Source organism: Patagioenas fasciata, chromosome 8, assembly GCF_037038585.1.
Source record: "Patagioenas fasciata isolate bPatFas1 chromosome 8, bPatFas1.hap1, whole genome shotgun sequence".
In the NCBI taxonomy this organism is placed as follows: Eukaryota; Metazoa; Chordata; class Aves; order Columbiformes; family Columbidae; genus Patagioenas; species Patagioenas fasciata.
This window is the reverse complement of record NC_092527.1, coordinates 25,911,930-25,928,468: the sequence shown is the minus strand read 5'-3', so window position 1 is coordinate 25,928,468 and position 16,539 is coordinate 25,911,930. Positions and strand designations below refer to the sequence as shown.

At 37.9% G+C, this 16,539-nt stretch overlaps 1 long non-coding RNA gene across 1 annotated transcript in view; it reads left to right on the top strand.

Moving 5' to 3' along the window:
- Window positions 1–16,339, top strand: part of LOC139828501 (uncharacterized) — a 28,963-nt gene extending 12,624 nt beyond the window's left edge. Inside the window, exons 2-3 of the long non-coding RNA XR_011740179.1 lie at window positions 2,805–2,894; window positions 15,882–16,339. This is a non-coding gene — a long non-coding RNA (uncharacterized lncRNA). The remainder of the gene's footprint in view (window positions 1–2,804; window positions 2,895–15,881) is intronic.
- The last annotated feature ends 200 nt before the right edge of the window (window positions 16,340–16,539 follow it).

The following is a 16,539-nucleotide window of genomic DNA, read 5'->3' as shown; positions in this document are numbered from 1 at the left end:
TTGTCTTTACCTTCCATACCCAGTGGGTTCATTCCTATGTCAAGTGAGCCTCAGTGAAACCAGTTTTTCATTCCTGATAGAGCATACTGTTTTGCTGGAGTAGAAAGATTAGATGGATGCTTTTACTGTAAGTATTTTAACAGTCTGTGCTAATTTTTCAAGGTTTGGGGTCAATAGAAGGATATGATAATTGTGAGCCAGTAAAAAATGTAGAATAAAGTAGTGTGACCAGTGACTGAAACAGGGGTGAATGTTGTCATGTTTTGCTGTAACTTTGAGTAAGTGCCTTGAAGAAACAGTCATCCTCTGTATGCAATACAATCAGTTGTATATTAAGATGGAAGTATAAAAACATATCCTGGTTGTTCTGATCGACTTCAAATCTTTGAAATTACAGAATTAATTTATTTTAATTATCACAGGGGCCAATTTGCTATAATTGTCTGGGGAGGAATCCCATTAACTTCACTCTGAATTTTTCTGAAGGCTGACCATGGGATTTGACCTGTTTAAACAAAGAAGCTTGCCATTTATTTCAGCCAGTATTGAGTTACATCAAGTGTCTCTATTCCTCCTTATGTAACTTGACAACCCTACAGAAAGTTGTAGCTGAGTTCTGGTTTAGTAATTTTGTATTTCTAAAACAGATCAGAGTGGGACAATACTTGAATTTACACAATGGTTACTGAAATATGTTGGCAGAAAGCTCGGTCTGGATAACCTGAGCGTATCCACAGAAGTAAAACTGTCATCTTTTGCTCGTAGTTTACAGTTTTATGAGATTAGACAGGTTGGGAGGACAAAGTATAGCAATACCAGTACTTCTGTTATACTTTTTTAAAGCTGTAATAGCTCCATAATGGCTTATTGGCTGTTGCTGCCAGATCTAGAGCTGATTTGATTTTCTAATCAGCAGAGCATAGTTTGTGGAGAATGGTTCTATCAAGAGAATGTTTCAGAACAGTTCTATCAAGCATGCAATTCAAGAAACAGTCTGTTTTACATTAGTCTGTCTCTGGCTACAGATTCCATTTTTTTGAAGTCTTGTTTTTATTTCCCAGTCTATAAAATGGCTCATCATTGATGGCGTTCTGTGGGGCCTCTGGTTTCATTCATAAACCTTTACAGTCTGATGAGATTTCCATGGTCGAGACACATTCCATTGTCCATATGTACACATACATACGTGTGCATGCTGCAGTCTAATATGTGTGAAGGAAACTCCCCTTTTGTGGAGGCATATTAAATGAAACATTATCTAACTGTAAAATGTTTGTACTGGGCCAAGAGTGGGCTGCATGTTCACACTAGCCCAGCAAGAAAGCTAACCTCTACAATATTTGGAGTTTTTGTTGCCTGTGTCTTGTGTGGTTTTGTTTGCTTGGTTTTAAATTGTTTTTTTTTTTTTTTTAATAATACTAACAGGTGTGACTGAAGGTACCAGAATTTAGGCTGCTGTAACTCCTTTTAACTTTCCTGTGGATTTCAACTTGGAAAGTCAGTGAGCTGCTGTTGTCTTGGTTTAACACAAATGGTAGTTGTAACCAGGATGGAAACATCCAATATTATAAATCAAACAAGGCAAGCCCTGTGCATAGTAGTTTTTTTTTTCACTCACTGCATGAAGTTTGGGACTTTAGGACCTGTTTCTTTAAGTGTCCACCTTTGTGAGTGATTAAAACATTCTCATATTTGTATGTGGGTGTATGTTGGCTGTTCATTTCTTAAAAATTCTGAGAAATCTGTATCTGGCATGATACGGAAGTGCTGTGCTTGACGCCCTTTCTTATTATGCACATAGAACATTACTAAAGTTTCATTTTCACTCTTAAATTTTAGCATTGCTGTTTTCCCTTCATGATTGTATTTGGTGTCTAAATATTGTTTGATGTGCTATGGTTAGTTTAAAAGACTATTGCTGCTGTCATACAAGCACATCTGCTTGGTATCATGTGCTTTGTGCAGAATACAGTGATGCTGTCTGAATTCCAGCATGGGAGTTCACGGGATTCCCTTTGCACAGTTTTGGAACCTGAAATTTCTCTTGTGTGTTTTATTCTAGTTACTTGTAATGGTGTTCCATCACTTTACTTTATATTGCTAACTCTCCAACAGTATTCTCCTTCTTTTTGTCAGCTTGTATTCTGTTTTCTTCAGGCCTTCCTTATCTCTGATTGTAAATTGCGTCCTCAAAATAACAAATATCTACCCCAGCATTATCTTAGCAAAAACAGATCTTCAGAAGAATGCTAAATCAAAGTACTATTAATATGAAAAGCTAATGGTAATGAAAGTAGAAGAACTAAGTAGTAAGCTTAGTAGCTAAAAGACAAAAGAATGAGTGATGAGCCTTAATACTGTTTTGAGTTAATGTGATGGATATGATTTTACCTAATGACTGGCTATTACAAACATCTCAATTAACAAATCGATGCCACCTGGTAAAGTAGATTAACTGTTTTTTAAAACTCTAAAATTAATTGTGTTAAAAAGTGAACCATGATTAGTAACTACTTGCTGAAGTGTATTTCTTTGCCAGATGATCTGTATTAGCAGGAATCACGACAAGCACATGAAGATTTAGCCTAGCTCAAAAATGCAGAGTGATTCAAGGTAGAAGTAGAAACAAGGCACTACACTGTGCTTTGGATCACAAGGAGATGCGGGGTTTTTTTTGCCTGCTTATACTATGCTGTTTATAATTGACTTTGAGAAATAAACAGTCCTTTTATTAATAAAAATATTACATGTACTTAATAGGTAGGTCTCATCCAAGATGTTTTTTCTGTTTTTCTCCTTTTCAGAATATTATTAGAAGTTGACTGCTAATGTGAACCGAACATCCTAGAAGGCTTGGTTTTGCTACCTAAAAGCGATGATCTCCTGAAGTACAGGTAGCATGCATATAAGGAAGCAGTAAAACATAAAATGTGATTAATTTATTTTCAGAATTCCTAGAAGGTTTGGGCCTGTGACACCCACTATCTTCATATTTTATCTTGAATTTATTTATTGATGAGAACACAGAGGTAGAAAGGTTTGTATTACTGCTGGAGATGTGACAGAGTCGTTTGTCAACCAAGTTGTGTGGGAGGCTTTCAATACATAAGATGATCTATGACCTTAGAATTAGCATCTAATACATTTCTATTATCCATAATATATTTTTATATAAATAGCCTCTTCATTGCTGTATGTGAGGTAGGAATGGGAATTACATATTCCACAGGCTTTAAGAAAAGGAGATAATTTGCTCTTAAAGGTGTGGGGGTTTTCTGTTTGGTTTTTTTGCCAGAACATTTTTTTAAGCAATCAGTAATGTCAGATAACTAGAAAACATTTTGAGAACATTTCAACTTCAAAAGAAGGATCTGTAGCTTATTGAGACAGTACTAAGTACTTTTGTGTGTTCAAGGCTGACAAAGTAAAATTTCTCTAAATCTCTTCTGGTAGGTAAAGCAATGGTTAAAAACTTCTGTTATGTAAATCATTGCTTGCACTTAAAGATTGTTTGCATCACTTGTAGTCTAAGCAGGGCAAATGTATGCAAGCAAATATTGCTTAACTTCAAAACAAGAATCCCAAAGCTAAATTTTAAATAAAAGGACACAAACAGACCTGTGAGGTGGAGTGTCTGCCTTACCAAGATATCTTAGTTTGGTATATCAAGAAAGGAAAGAATATTTGTAATGCATAGTACAAACCTGGAGGGGGATTATGAGTAGCATTGCTTTGCTGGTCATGCTTTTGCTTCAGGAAGCCATCCTTAATTTGGGAAGCAACAAAAATAGAAAAATGAGAGAGTAGGAAGAAGAATAATGGAAACAAATCTAATTGAGCGTGAAAAGAAGTAGTGGTGCGAGCTAGAAGCATCAAGATTCCATGAGAATTTTTCTCCATTGACAATGAAGGAATAAAAAAGATTTCAAATGTGGAACTTGCATTAATCCAGTGGCTGCGAGTGTGTACTGCAGGAATTGTTGCTAGGAGAGGAGAACAGGAGGGATTACTTTAATCATGCTATTTATTCTTCGTAGTGTGTTGTGCCATTGAATATGTGGTAGGAAGTGTGTCCTGCCAGTCTTCTGTGACATTTTAAAAATGGCGAATCCAACAAGGAATCTGAGGTTATTGTACCCTGACCAATCAGTTACCTTTTCATCTGGTAAAGTGGTAAATTGCAGTGTTAGGGAATAAGGAGGACATGTGGAGAGCAGCAGGTTTCAGAAATGTAAGTTTCCAAGTGTTGCAAAGCCTTAGAGATGCATAGACATGAATAAAATAACTTTGCAGAACAGTGTATGCTGTAGTGGAATAGCTGCATATTTTCTGAATTAGGTCACTTAAAATGCTGAATTAGCTCATCCTTACCTCAGCCACTTCAGAAAGGAGCCAAGGGCCTGTTTGAGTTATCAGACAACAGCTCAACCATGGGAGAGGTCTAAAGGCACAGCCTGGTAGTCATGTACCCTTTCATATGGTTAATGTTCTCATCCCTCCTGGGTTTCTCTTTCCATCATCTAGTTCTCCTGTGAACAGCTGACCCTTTCCCGAGAGGTAAATTCAGGACACTGGCCCATTTAGAATTTGGTTTAGGTTTTAGAATTTCTTGTGACAGTCTTCATTCAAGTGAGTTGGAAGTTGCCATAGCTTTGTCTCCTAGGTAAAATAAAACTCTCAGCCGCTCGGATTTGGATCCGCCTTGCTATTACCGTGCTGTGTGTGTGCTCTGGATGATATTAAATATTACACAGTAATTCTCAACATCTCAAATACATTTCCAGTTTTGAACTTCTGGAGCATCAAGTGGTATTGGCTGATAGCCAGCAGCCTCATCCTTGTCATCAGTGACCTGAATGCCAGGTACACTTCTGTTGTAAATTATGCTTCTACTCCTTGCTCCTTGTTAATTGCCTGCCTATAGTCAGTGTTTCCTATAATCAGCGCTGCACTTCCCATTGGGACTTTATCATAACAATACAAATGCTACTGGGATGCAGAGGATCCCTGTTCATGGTTTGGTGTGACCAGACTGAAGGCAAGAAGGCAGTGTTGACAGTAGATTATGAGAGTTGGGGTGACTTAGGCACTGGCAGAGCAGACAGAGCCGAGGGAGCAGAAAAATCCTGCCTTCAAGTGAGAAGAAGAAAACAGGCAGGTGTTGAGAGTCTCACAGCAAGGACAGTGGATATGTTTGCATGCCCAGTCTGTGCTGACCCTGCAGCAGTTTCAGCACAGCTCAGATTGTGTTGATCCACTGAGTGTCACTGATTTGAGGTGAGATTTCTGTAAGCTTATGGGGGAATATTATTACAAAATTCCCTTTGTTTTTGTGAGATGTCTGGATTCACATTTATTCCTGAATTGCATTATGCTCATGATCAAAGTTTGTGTGTGTTTGTTTTCTTTCTTGGAAATAGCTAGGTATTTGGAAGTCTGAAGGAAAAAGCAGATAAAGGAAGAGTTGAGAAATCTGTCTAAAATTTAGGCTTAAAATTTGAGTTACTACTGTATTTCAGTTACTGAGTCTCTGGAATACCATCTTGCTACCTTCAAGGAAAGATGTGCAGTGGGAAACAGGGATATTCATTTATTCTTGCGGAAGAGAAGTGAAAACCTCTAGCTTCACACTTGGCCTGTGATCATGAGCAATTAATCAGTTCATCTTTTGCTCCAGGGAGAAACCCTAATACATCCACCAAAGTGCATAAGGCCTTTATTGGAACATAAATAAAGTGAAAAGATGTCAGTCTTATGTTAAAGAAGTTTCTGAGATCGGCATCCTCTCCATGTACAGATGGTGAAACTGACCTCACAGGACTTCTGGGACTGATCATAGAGCCCTTAATGCAGGACTGTCAATGCTAAAATGTGAAATTATTTTAGAATAAGTTTCAGTGAGCTGCCATGGGGATTACTTAGGTGATCAAGAATCACTATGAGTAAATCTGACCCACAAAGATTTACCTAGGATCATATGACAAGTTAGTGGCTGTGCCAGGAATACAGCCTGCATCTTTTGGCTTCCAATCCAGTGACTTATGGACTGCCAAAAGCAAACAGGGTGATTAACGAAAAAGCATCAACATGGATTTTGCTGAAAATGGGAAGCCATAATATGTTTGAGATGACAAATGCCAACAGGCTGTTATATTCACCCCTTAAAACCATTCAACGTACAAGTACTTTAACAAATCTTAGTTGGCTAAATAAGCAAAAGAGAACAAATGCAAAATTCCTTGTTAATGTTATTTTATTTAGTTAGTTCTGTAAGTCATAGAAATTATTCCTGCTCATCCAGAAGAACATTTTCAAATTAGATCGGGGGGGCAGGGGGGAAAAACCAACAACCCCTTTTATTTCTGTTGAGATCTTGGTTAATTGTAAAAAAATTTATGACCCACTGACTTTAGCGATGTCTTGGTTTTTTTGATGTTTTTCCCTTTTGGTTTGTTGTCATTTCCAGATATTTTTTGGTCCTGTTTTCAGAGAGCATACCTGATTTGCCGTGTCCCTTTTAACTGGAGTTATAAAGCCTTAGAAGTTCAATAATAGTTTTTCTCACTATGAAAAATGAAGTTCTCAGTGAAAAAGGCTTTTATATGATGATTGATAGGTCTACTGTATTTCTGGTTTTAAAATTCACTTTGTTCATTTTTTTGTAAAGCAAAATAATGTCAATATTGCATACTATTCCAACAAGTCCACTATAGGCACTCAGATGTCAAAATGTTTCAAAAACATACAAAAAATAAAGAAATGAATAGAAGCTTCCTTGTTCCTTAAATTATTACTGTGTTACCCTGAACTGTAAGTGAACCCTTTTTGCTTATAAAAGAAGCAGCTGTTCATGCGATTGAAACCATGGTTCATTACAAGCTGACCTCAAATTCAGGAGTAAAACTTCCTCTATTTTACTACAACTATTCAGACGTGGACTAGAGATAAACAATAATCAAAATCAGGATGAAACTTGACTGGGAAACCCTCTATACTCTTTGGCAGAATTATAGCAGCTCTTGGATCACCAAGAGTGATATAATGTTAAATGACCCTAAAACATTCCCTTCTCAAATGCAGCAGGTCTGTGCTGCCAACTCTGTAGCAAACAAAGGCTGATTGTAATGACTCCTTAAGCATAAGAGTATAGCGATGTTAATTATCACATTGTTTCACATTAAATATTTACAGAGATTCAATATGAAAATGGACCTGTTTATGTTGATTTTACACTTTTTGGGGGGGTAAATCATGTGATTGAAACAGATTTTCCTTGTGTGTGTCTTATTTGAATTTCATATCTTTCTTAAATGGTTTTGCTTTTTAGCTAATTTTGGAATTACATTGAATGTAAAACTAACAAAAGTAAGCTAGTGTGCCACTACTCTGTTTTGACTGAAGACGTATGTCTAGAATAACGTCATACCATTAAAAAACGTATAGTAAATTGATGCTCATTACTAACCAACTCTTTCATAAATGAAGTAGGGCAGTGACATAGTGCCTTGGATGTATGTTTCTCTCTTTTGGTCTATTGTGTTTGTTATCCCTTTTCTGTAGCTCCCTTGTTTGTTGTTGTCCAATTTTGAGGCACAGCAATCTTTTTCTAATATTATTCATGACCCATATAACGAGACTCAGAGATAAGATCTTTTACTATTTACTGGAGTGCTATACAGAGTCCCTAAGATTTTATGATCGAGTACAAATAGATTCTTTATATGAGTGTGTGTTTACCATGATACATTCAATTACACAGATTTGGGGCAAAAAACTTTGAGTCAGAGTGAAATACAATAGGCATCAAGTAGTAGCAATATTAATGATACTTGTTCAGTAAACTCAATTCTTCCTCATAACTGTGTTCAGACAATTTTTACTGCATTCTGACCTTTCTTGTGGGGATGTTAAGAACTCATTATGGGAATGCATCTCTGGGCTTTTAAAATGTGTTATGAAAATGTCTTAAGAAATTGCTGGGAAAAAAAATTGAAAAAAGCTGTTCTCCTATGCTTAGAAATCTGCTGGCTGGAGAGGTGTAATATTCTTTTGAGATAAGCTGATACTATCTTCCATTGATAGATTGTTTTCCTTATGCCTTATCACCCATTGAAGCACTTGTGGTGTTTGGCTCTCATTAATAATCTGCATAAAATTTTTTACCCAAGATGAGGTTTGTTTAAACTGTCTAGTCCTTGAATGTTAGGAAAGCAAGAAGCACTTTTGTTGAAGTGTCATTTTCAGGGAAGGTAATTGAAAAGCTAAAGCTTTACATTTCTCAGAAATATTTTCTTAAATTTGTTGTCTTTTCTTTGCTCATAATGTGTGCATTGGATGGGGTATCTTCTTCCCTACTCAGGGGAAATCCATGTCATCTTTGTCCAAGTCTATTCCTTGTCACAGAATCACAGAATGTCAGGGTTTGGAAGGGACCTTGAAAGATCATCCAATCCAATCCCCCTGCCAGAGCAGGAACACCCAGATGAGGTTACACAGGAAGGTGTCCAGGCAGCTTTTGAATGTCTCCAGAGAAGGAGACTCCACAACCCCCCTGGGCAGCCTGGTCCAGTGTCTGTCACCCTCACAGTGAAGAAGTTTCTTCTCATATTTAAGTTGAACCTCATGTGTTCCAGTTTGTACCCATGTCCTTCCCGTAAGAAGCCAGGAGGAGACCACCTAACTCTAACATCACAGTTTTACAGATTCCACTGTTTGGTTTGATCCTTGCGACTTCATTAGATTACTCATGCATGTTTGCCAGAGGATCAAGGAACTTTACCTGGAGTCGCACATGAAAGAGGACAGAATTCCACTGTATTTATTTTTTTTTTACTCTTCTTAAGCTTTTGCCCTACTGGTGCAAATTCAGCCATAGTCTAAGCAGAGAAGAAAGAGGAGAGAGACTGGGCAGCTGCTTAGCCATGACTATACACTATGACATGGAGTCATGCTTAACACAGACCACAGCCGCCTGTTGCAAAACATGGCTGCTCTTCTCTCTGTCTGGACTAGGGACAAATCTCTTTCACGTGTTGCATGTATCCTGTTTTCAGTTTGTCTTGGCCTGTTTTCATTTAACTGCTGGACTCTCACTGCTTATAGTTGTGCCCTCTCTTTCTTGTGTTATAGGTCTTTGCTCTTTCAGGCCTTTCTTCTTCTCTGCTTTTGAACTTCTGACTAATCTGCTTTCAACACAGGCTGTTTGGATTTGTTTCTTGTCTGACCACAGTCCTGCTGATTACTCATGGCATATTTTTCTGTAAGAGTGATAATATTTTAAATGTGACATTTTTTATTAGTAGTAAGTGGTATTATGGTCATTAGCTAAGTACAACCTTGAATGTAATATAGGATCCTGTATATCATGTCTGATTATTGGACCCGACTGTTCTTTTCAAAGTGATAGTCTGAAAGTATTTTACACTGCAAGTGTGCAGTGCTCTTGCTCCTGAGGCTGACCAATATTTTGCCTTCACATGGAAAGCATGTGTTCGTGGGCTGCTATCCCGCATATTCATTGGAGGTGGAGTATGTCTAGCACAGTTTCACTTCCTCTCAGCTGCCTGGGGGATAAAACATTCTGCAGGAGAACTCTCTCCTGTAGGGAATTAATGAAGATTTTGGTCCTACTATTGTTTACTACTGTTATATTATCAGTCTTCAGCCCATTTAAATGCCTGTTGGGTTAAAAAAAAGCCACAAAACCTGGGACAAATTCTGTTAATAGCTTTGGTTGTCAACCTTTTCTTGTATTAGTAATCTTTGTTCAAGTGCTAGTTAATTTTCGGTGAAGGTAAGGCCAACTATTCTGTTTTCATGGTAGATGCGTTTCTGGCTCAGAATGGCAGTGTCAGCTTATGCTGCGTTTTGTGGGTGTCAGCAGCATCACATGATTGTTGGCCCTGCTCGGGGGGACACAATTCAGCACTGGCAATACCCAGCAATGGACCAAGCTCCTCTGGCCACCAGTGTGAAAAGAGCTATGGAAACCCTCTAATTTGAACCCCATGCCTCCTAGTTCATCCCCACAGAAATGTGTCCGTTGGATCCACTGCAGCTGCTTATTGTCATCCATGCGTCTGTAATCTTGATTTCTGAGTGAGGAACTCCTACAAAAGAAGAAGAACAGAGGCAGATGAAGACTTAGTGACTTCTGTCTTCCACTTGAAGAGAAAACCGAGCTCACCCATAAACTTTTGGATATTTCTTCGTCGCCCAGTAACTGTTAGGGCAGCACTTGCACTTAATGAAGCTTTTATGGTTCAAAGCAATATCTTGTGGTTTACTACAACCTCTCGTCACCTGGCTATGGAATGAGTCAGCAAAGTCTATCAGCTTTCCACTGGGGAGACTGTTTTCTTTTCTGGATATCTGTGCAGCTAGAAGTGTCTAACCAGTGTTACTGTTAAGACAGGGGCCCAAATTGCTTAGATGCTTTTTATAAGTGAACATCTCTCTTGATACTGGTGTGATTGGATAATTACCAGACCTTTTTGATACTCATTGAATGCAAGCTCGTTGGTCATCGCTGCTTTCCAAATCTTGAGTTCCCTGAGTCCAAGGATGACTTGGTGGTGGTTTAGAAAGCTCTAGCTAATTTCAGAATCTCTCTTGGGCTTTTCTAAACAGAGCAGATCTTAGGTTTACTACTTATCTTGTATTTTCTATTTATTAATTTTGATTATCCAAGAACAGCTGAAAAATAGCAGGTTTTGGAGGTACCTTTCAACAACATTGAAATACATCAGACAGAGAAATTACTAAAAAGATGGATTAGGACAATAGTTTTCAGTTGGAAGAGGTGTATAATTTACACTTCATCTGCTCATAAAATGGAGCCATACCATTTTGAAGAAAGGGAACGAAGGATGTGCACTCTGTGAAGCTATGGGGAGAGTAGAAGAATGAATAGAACTGTCCAGTGGAATCAGTACATTTACCCCTAGAAATGCCCTGAAATGCCCTGAAACAGGACTAATGTTGTGCCTGTTGTAGCTGAGTGTAGGGTTCAGGATGCTCCAAAGGCAAAGGGAGCACCCGGGAGTATGAACCCCTCTTTTCGTTGCTTACGGCATCCTGGATTGCTAGATTGTCCTGTGCGTTCTCTTGCCTGTCCAGGCTGATGGTAAGCTATTTAGGTGACTGTGTGATGGCACAACTTGCAGTCAGTTTACCACTTTCTCCAGTCTTTCAATTGAATGAAAAAAAAAAATCTTTGTCATTTTAACCTTTTTTCAGTGGTTTGAGTCAAAGATCAAGTGTCAGATGTAACTTTTAATTTCCTGCCTATTTAATTTTAGGCCAGGTTTTTTGGTGTTATTTAGTCAGAGTGCTATTTTAATGCAGCTATTGACATGTGACTCTTGCTCCAGTGTGTGTTAGAAATATACAAAATGTCTGCAGTTTAAAAAGCAAATTATGCAAAACTAAAAAGCACAAGGACCAATGTAGATTTATTTTTCTCCTTATTGTTAAAAACCAACAAATACTAGTTATCCTAACATAGCCTAGAATGGACTTTTAGAAAAATGTCAAAGATCACCTGTGTTTGGAAGATACTATTTAGATATGGCTCATGCCAATGAGAAACTGGTTTAAAATGTGAGGACAGTGTTATTAATAATTTATAGGGCTTCTTAATATTGTGAGACTTCAAAAACTGGTAAATGTGAAAAGTTATCCACAGCCATTTGTTGATAGTAAAACAACCAAACAAACGAAAAAAAACCAAACCAAAAACAACCCCCCCACATCACCACCACCAAAACCACCCAAAACCTGTACCAAACCTTAGTATTAGGATAAAGCCTATACAAATTTTAAATATCAAATTGTTTATTAAACTGTTAATGAAGCAATCATTAATACTTTGAGAACAACTACAAAATAAACGAAAGAGCTAGGCTGGGAAAGTCATATTTCAGCTCTACGTTCAAAAATATGTGAACTGGCTTAAATCCAAAGGCTTTGACATTTTTCTGCCACTGCACTGAAGCTGTCTTTTGTTATTACTTGGTTTCAGTGGGGTTTTTGTTTGATTGGTTTAATTTTTGTTTTAATCCCTTATTTTCTGTATGAAAAAACACAATATGAAGTAGAGGGAACAGTGTGAGTAGAAATTGCTTGCAAAAGGGTTTGGAACTCAGACGTCCTTAAAAAACAACAACTACAACCAAACCAACCAACCAAACCACAAACTTCTGAAGAATATCTTAATTCAAATTAGAGATTTATCATCTATTTTACCAGTAGTAGGAAAAAATTGGTATAAGACTTCTAGCCAAAAGCTCAGAACAGCAGGTTTTCAACTACATAACAATGCAAGTTTTGCCTTGTTGTTGATCCTTGACAGAAATCCTAGTGTACATCCTGCTCACTTTCTTGAGGCATCAGTGATGATGCTGGCTGTCCTCCAGCTAAGGCAGTATTCCAGGGAAAGATAGCATAGCCAAGCCAATCAACTGTCTAAAAATGACTGTGTTGTAAATGAAGGAAAGGTGAGAATAGAGAATGTCTTATCACATAAAAATAAAGTTTGTTATTTTAATGCAGATTTTTAAAAATAGATTTATTCTGACTTCCCCCTAAAAATTCCCTAAACAGTTTTTTCTGTTGGATCCCAGTTCTATTATTGTCCCTCCCACTGGAGGAGGCTGCTTTGAAGAAAACCTGTCTTAAAAAATTAAAAATAATAATAATAAAAAGTATTCTAATAAAAAAAAGATAAAAAAGCAGAAACCACCTACAATAAAAATTAACCCAAAATATTTAATCAATTAGTATTATCAACATTTTATTAAATTGGAAACATATCTCCTCCAAAGCTAAGGTGGAAGAAAATAGCAATAGTTAGTTTACAAATTGGTTATTTAGAAACACTTGAAATGCAGCATCACTTAGCACGGATTGTGAAGTAATTGTTCTGTGAAACCAGGATGTTAGGTTAAAGACTATTACATGACTTAATAGGTGGCTGAACTAAAAAAAAAATATCTAGCGGGAAATGTCACCTGTTTTCCTGTAGTGTGTCTTCCTGGGCCAATAACTTCCATGCAGCTGAAGCATTGTCCTATATGGCTTCACTGGTGTTCGTGACTGTCTTTTCCTATTGCACGTAGAAACGTCATTTCCACTGAATGACAACAGTTCCTAGGATTGCAATGATGTTTTTAATTCTGTTTTGCTTCCCTGATATAGCAACATATTTCTAATGACTTGGTGTAAGTGCTCTTGTTTTCAATTTATTTTCATAGCATTTCAGTAAGTCCATGTTTCTTTATTGCACTTCTGGAATTAAAAATACAAATGCATTAAATCTTGCTCTAGTGACAGACCTCAAAATAAATTGTATTCAGCTGTAGTTCTCTCCGCTTTGCTAAGATTAATGAATCTTAGTGCTCAAAAGGCCAAGTCTATGTTCACCACAAACAGGAAACCCACAGGTGGGTGCCTTTGTCAGACAGGATAGCAGGGTCTGGTGAAAATAGTTTTGAGGTCAGATATACTATGTTAAAGCTTGATTGGATAAGGGAAAACTGTAATGTGCATATATATAGTTCGTTTTCCAGACACTCCAAGGATCTCTGATTTGTAGAGAGGCCCGCTGCTGTAGTCACACATGGACTGCTCTATCCCCATTGTGTTAGATTTTTTTGAGGGACTACAGAGTTGAATATGTGAAAAAACTTATATGCTGCCTTGGTGGAATTTGAGAACAGTTTCTTTATTTTCTTTGGGTTTTTTATTTGTTTGTATATTGGCATTTCTCTTTGGAATTTTAATCCTGAAGTGACTTGAAAAAGGTTTGGCCTCTGAAACATTTTGTTTCTCCTGGCACATCTTAAAAATCATCAGCCTTTGAAAAACAAAAATTCCATCCAGAAATGAAAGCTCCCCCATAAGCTGATGGCAGAATCCGGAAATGCGTTTTTTGCATACCTTATAGCAACAGTCATGGCAATAAATTAATACTCTTGTAAATACAATCCAGAATTTAAAAATAAAATATTTTGGAAAAAAACCCCAATCAAACAAAAGAGAACAGCACCTTGGCAGAAGATATTAATTGGATAAAATGAACAACAGTTGAGCACTGAAGTTTCATGTTGAGTGGGCTAAGCATCAGTCTTGCTGTCATTCTCTTCCCAGAGGGGAGGCGTCAGGTCTATGAAGAAAGCTGAGCCCTGCAGAGGGTGAATTTCAAACACACCTGCCCTGAGTGCTTCTCTGTTGGGGGGAGTGGGGGGGTGTAGGCTGCTCCACATGCTGACTACTTTGGCGTTAACTTGTGTCATCTACTTGGCTCAGTACACTTCATAGAGAATACGGGCACCTAATAGTAAAATCTGCCTGCTGTCTAACATGAAAGCGCTTACACCATTGTTGGATCCATCCTGAATTTACTTGTATGCTGCCGGTCATCTAGAAGCCTTGTGTGTGTAAGATGGAGCCTGGCCAGCAGCTTTGAGCCTTATTAGGAAAGGGCTGATGAGAGAGGGACGGACAGACGATGTGGTAGCATAAACCTTAATTCGTTCCTTAGGAAACCAAGCTAGAGCCTGAGCTGGGCAAATGTTGTAGTATCTGCTCAAACCTCTACCTTAGAAGTGATTTGAAAATACTTCTGGGTTTTTCTTGCTGTATTTGTCTGTTTTTTATGCTGCCTCATATTGGCTAGTACAGAAGTACTCAAATTTGAATAGTTTAAGATAACTTGCAAGCCACTCAATCCATCTTTTCAACTTGTGGGTGCAGAAAAATTAGAAAAGTTATGTCCAAGCATCAGAATCTCGAATGCTTAGGTCAGGTGGTTTTGGATTCCATTACTTCTTTTATCCTGTTTAACCTTAATATACCCAGTTCACTCAATAGGACAGGAGAAACAGTCCATGGGACGTACCATCAACTTAAAAATGGCAGGAGCATGTTACCTCTCCCTGCCTTTCCCCTTGCCAGCTGAATGCTCCCTCTTGTCCTCCCACTTCATATTTTAGTAGACATTCTCACCCCTGCTGCATTAAGGACGTCTGTCTTATTTAGCATCAGCCAATGAAGTTGGCTGAAGTTGGTTCAGCATAATATAGCACTAAAATAAGGCTCCGATTCTGAAGGCACGATACTAGTGATAGTCGTGTGGGACTGCACTCTTTCTCAATGAAGTTCATTTATTTGGGTGTGGCACTGATTTGGCTACAGCGGTAGAGGGTTTTTACTTTTTAAAATGTTGTTTTCAGGCAATGGCTGTGTAATTGTTACTTTGAAATCTCAGAGAAAGTTTTTTCTAGTAGATTAAACCTTGGACCAGAATTTAATAAATCTGGCTCCTCTGGCTCCTGACCTGTTTGATGACAGTGAACAAATCATTTTATCACCCTGTGCTTGATGCTTACCTAGTGAAGCCTGTTCACATGCACTGAAGCTAGATATTTTCACACACCAGAGCCAAGAGTAAGAGTGTTTCACTAGAACATGAGATGGCTTAGTCTGATGTGACATTTATCTTCACTCATCAGAAGTGCAATCAGTGGGGAGTTACCCACATCTTTGTTCATGGAGATAAATGTCAAATGTTATCTCTTCTACATTCTCATATGGTGTCTATCACCATGGTATCTGAATGCCTTCCAAAGCAATAATGTACACAAATTAGACCTAAACCAGTCAGCAAATAATCATCATAAAGATGTCACTGACAATTTTCTGGCAGTGGCTGTTTGGATCGAATCTTTCTTGTTTCCTTTTATTCTGCAACAGACAGTGAGAGATAAGCTTGTTTAATTATTGGGAGGGGAGGGCGGGGGGGGGATTAAAAAAAGATAGACTTGGACAGTATGATGGAATACTGAATTAATAATAAATTCTTTCTTTCACCTTCCTTCTAGTTTCCCTTTCTGCCCAGGAGGCTAAAGACATGTTCTCTCTTCTGAAGTCGATCTTGGAGTAAGCACTGCCAACAAGACCAGGTGTAATTTAAAAATATTTATGCATTGTCAGTTCTGGAATTAATCTTTCTTAATTGAATTGACACGAACTCATGTCTGCAGGTAATGTAAACTGTCAAACACTCTGCCAGTGACAGCATGTTGGTCAGGGTGGTGGAGTTAATGAGAGATCTAAATTATGATGGAATATCTCAGTGTTGGCTCTGGAGCCTGGTGTTTGTAAATGCATTAGTAACATCACATTAACTACAGGCTATAGACTCTGGAGTTCAGAAGGGCTAATTATTTGTTTGCAGTTTCTGGAAGAACTGGGGATGAGATATTTGTACCTCAGAAAGATTTTAGTAGTGTATTTGCTGCAGTGAAATTTATTTCCCTTGAAATGCGTATAATGGAATTCCTAAGCATACTATGTTTCAGTTGATAAACAGTGCTTTTATAGTTTGGAGATACTGCTTTAAAATGCACATATCAAAGCATTTATCGAAGCTGTCTAGGAGGTCTTGCCTGCAGTTACCTCTTAGCAGAGCACTTAGCAGAGTCTCATAATGAAGCTTTCCTTTCATTCCCCTCATGGCAAAATGGAATTACTGTTAGC